The following is a 4,139-nucleotide window of genomic DNA, read 5'->3' on the forward strand; positions in this document are numbered from 1 at the left end:
TGTGTGTGTGTGTGTGTGTGTGTGTGTGTGTGTGTGTGTGTGTGTAATGGGGAGTGGTCAGGAAGGGGTGGGGTGGGGACAGAAGCATCAGTTAAGATTAAATGAGCTACTTAATTTAACAGTGCTTGTTGTTGTAAAATGCAGAGTATTTATGCTTGTGTAACTGTGTCATTGACATAGAAGTGATGACAGTTTATTGGGTTTTAAAGGTGTAGAAAGAGTCATGTACAGCTCTGAATTTATATGAAACATAAGATATATTTTATGTATTTTTTACAGATCAAACACCTCTTTGCCACATTCTGTAATCAACAATTAGTCAGAAGCCAGTTAGTATGTAGGTTTAATGTTTTTATATGATTTATTTACTATTATTTTCAACTTATACACGGGTCTCAAAAGATAAGCTACAAATATATTGGAGTGAAAGGAGTGTCTAAACTGTATAATGTAGTATTCAGGCTGCTACACCTCACCTCATACCATAACCAAGTTTGTAAAGAAATTCCCTACAGAGAACTGCCTCAGTCCAGTTTACTTGCCCAGTCTTAACACCTCTTCTTAGCCAAAACACACAGCAGGACGGTTCGAACGGCATGTTTGTTTGCCTCAGTCCTTGTTGTGCCTTGTTTCTTTGGGGTGCTTTAATCCAGCTATGGCAGCCAGGTCCGCAAACAAAGCCAGCGTCTTTTTCTTTACTTGTTTTTTTTTTTATGTGCCAACGTGCTCACCAAGACCATGACAAAAACCAAACAACGCTGTCTCGCTCAAAATCAAAAGTTCAAGCCAAGTTCTCATTTTCTGTCAGCTTACACCTCAGTGAGCAACGCATCGTTTTAGTGTCAAGGTTTCGCTCAAGATGTCGCAGGCAGAGGCGCACCGTTTCCTGGTTAGACGATCGAACAAAACGACGAGTTGCTTCCTTTTATTGGTTTTGTCAAAGACGCAGTTCACTGAGCATGTTTCAGTTAGCTCAAAGGCATCACTTTTGGGTTATTCGATGGAGCGTTCTGACACAAACCAGCCACGACACAAAACAAATTGATCAATGATTGTTTTGTACTGTTCTCTATGCCTTTACATCTTATTCTGTCTTGCATTTACAAAGGATTTCTAAAGGTTTTATATCACAAGTTTAGGGCAAAATGTACAAAAATCACGTGATCATTTTCTTCGAATCTTCGATTTTTTTCTGATTCTCTTTCTTCTCTTAACATGTCTTCAGGACTCATTGCGAGATGACCCTTGATATTTAATACATAAGTGCTCTCATCTCAAAATAATAAAAAAGACCATTTGATTTCTTCATTTTAATGTGTAGCAACAGGCCACTGTAGTGTTTGACCTGGGTTAAATGTCTACCATCAGATTGACCAAGGGGAGGCAGTATGTTCAGATAACAAATTGGTGCATTTATTTCTTTTTCTCCTCTGTTTCCTTTTTATATTATGTCCAGAACATGGTGCTGAAATAAAAAACAAAACAAAACACAACATTAAAAGAAAAGGTGCTACCATTGTGGACTGCAGCATCCATGCTTTGGATCTTTGAGAGCATAGCCTTCTGGTGAACTGAGACAGCCTGCACCACCCCTAAAAAAAATCCTGCGGTCTCAGAATGCTCCACAGCCAAGCACCTCAGCTCTACACAGTTTACAGCCGAACTCAACTCTTTATGGTGCCATTTTTATTTTTCCAATCCTCACAAAAAAAACAACAGGTACAATAACTGCTCAAATAATGTTTATTCTACACATATGATTTACTTTGCAATGATTCAGTCTGCACTAGGACTTTTTTTTCTATAAGGGAATGAACTGGGAGGTGATCATGTGTGTATTTTTAGCAGAGGCACAGAAGCACAAATTTACTTCTGCTACTGGAATTTGGGTTAAAAACATATATAAATAGAAAAATATATATAGAGAACGTGATTTCTGTGTTGTAAATTCCTGTCATCTATATGTCTTTTATCTGTGTGTATCAATTTTTTTTGTCGTTCTTGTTGAATTGGCTGTAATATTTTTGTTTAAATATGAATTTGATATTCCAAAAGAGCAATGTCATTCTAATTGAATTTGTTATCTGAGGTGTTGGGGAAATATTGATTTGTTTATATTCGATCAGTTTAGAGATTGTGTTAGCTTGTTGGTGTGTTTCACAAACCAGGAGACTCCTTAGGGTATAAATGGTTAACTGCGAGTACTGTAGTCCAAAATGTTGGCATAAAGCGAGAGGACAAATTTGCTACAAAATCTTTTGAAAGTGAAAATCTTAATCCCTTTGTTGTGATTAAAAAAAGAAAATATAAGGAAGGATTTCTTTGTTGATGTTAAATATAAAATGTAAGTAAACTGTTTTGCAGAATCCCCGTTATTTTAAAAAAAAAAAGGAAACTGATGTCCAGTGTTGTACCTACACCCTATTTTTGGGAACAATATGAATATTATTATTAATAACATATGGTGCTAAAGTTCTTTTTGTATGTTTTGGTTTTTAGATGAAAAAGAGAAATATGCTGAAAATGTAATGTTAAGCCTTACTGTAGATTCATATATCAGACTGTTCATCCCAGAAGAGAAAAATAAATATAGTATTTGAAAGTGCAACATATCAGTCATGTTTTCAATGTATTTTCTTTTTCAATTTTCATTTTATTTATTTATTTTTGTCAAATTTGTGTCAATTTGTTCATGTTGCTATTTTTTTCCCAGCAGGTAATACGTTTTTCAAAAGGATTTCTGCGGTTGGCACGTCTTAAATTCTTCTCCTTTGGTTGAACATATTAACAAACTAAAACAAACATCCAGCCATTTTCTTTTATCTGCATTTACCTTTCCAGATCACATGGGGAGATGGTGCCTCCACCTGTCACTGTGAGAGAGGCAGGGTCCACCCTGGGCACGTCGACAGTCCATCACACAGACATATAGAGACAAAACAAGACAATCAATGATTCACTCTCTCACCCACACATAGGGCCAATTTAGAGTTATCAGTGAACCTAACATGTTTGTGGACTGAGGGAGGAAACCAAAGTGCTAGAGCCAAAGACAAGCTCCAGAAATGTAAAGAAGGGAATTAAAGGGGACATATTCAAAATTTTCTATGATGCTTTCTAAAATATTACATCACAGAATTTGCTGCAGAACCGCTAAATAAGGTCTGGACCTACCAACTATCCAATTTGGTCATCTTCATTCTCCTCTCGCTCAGACTCTGGCTCCAACATGTAAGGCTGGACGGACAAGTCTTTAGTTGTTGACATCTTTTAATTAATTGGGAAATAAAAAAAGTATTTGCATCGCTACATAGGTGTAAACCCCTCTATCAAACTAGACTGTTCTGGAAGCTGGGGAGGCTAAAGCACCCCCTTTTACATTTAAAGAGACAGCCTCAAAACGAGTTGATATGAGACACACCTGAGAAACGGTGTGAAATAGGAGCTTGTGGAGTTACAATAAGGAGAAATTCACAGCAAATCATTGCAGTTCCACTTTATATAGATTCAAACCGAATGATTTAAATGTTAAAGAAAGGATTTTAACTCATATGTCTCCTTTAAAGTAGTACCCATAAGGATAGATTAGGATCTAAATTGTCCCTTATAAACTCTGATGGCTGATTAAAAAAACATTACATGGTAATAAAGATACAGTTTCTTTATTGTTTATTTTTTTCCAAAATAAAAAATTAAACAAATGGTTTATCAGAACCTTTTTCAATAAAAGTGCTTGTTTTATCTGAGTGTGGTGAAATCCTCTTTAGTCTGTTCTTTGTTCTGTTTTTTTTAAGCTGACAGGTCTCACTGTTATCACCCTACAGAAAAATGTGTCAGTCACAGTCTAAGCAGGATTATGCTGCATTATATTCACCTAATTAAACATACGGTGACACTATGTCTGCAGTTCATGACTGTCAGTGTATAGAAGATTTTTACAGGTTAAAATTCACAGTTTTTGTATTGACATCTCTGTAAAATCCCTAGTCTCTTTATAGAATAGAATAGGATAGAATAGAATAGAATAGAATTGAAACAGCCTTTATTGTCCCGCAGAGGGGAAATTCAGGTGTAACAGCAGCAACAGACATATAGGTGCCACCATTGTTATCAGAGTGATTTATGCATCAAACACCCAT

The sequence above is a fragment of the Austrofundulus limnaeus genome, unplaced genomic scaffold, assembly GCF_001266775.1.
Source record: "Austrofundulus limnaeus strain Quisiro unplaced genomic scaffold, Austrofundulus_limnaeus-1.0 Scaffold1016, whole genome shotgun sequence".
Taxonomy (NCBI): domain Eukaryota; kingdom Metazoa; phylum Chordata; class Actinopteri; order Cyprinodontiformes; family Rivulidae; genus Austrofundulus; species Austrofundulus limnaeus.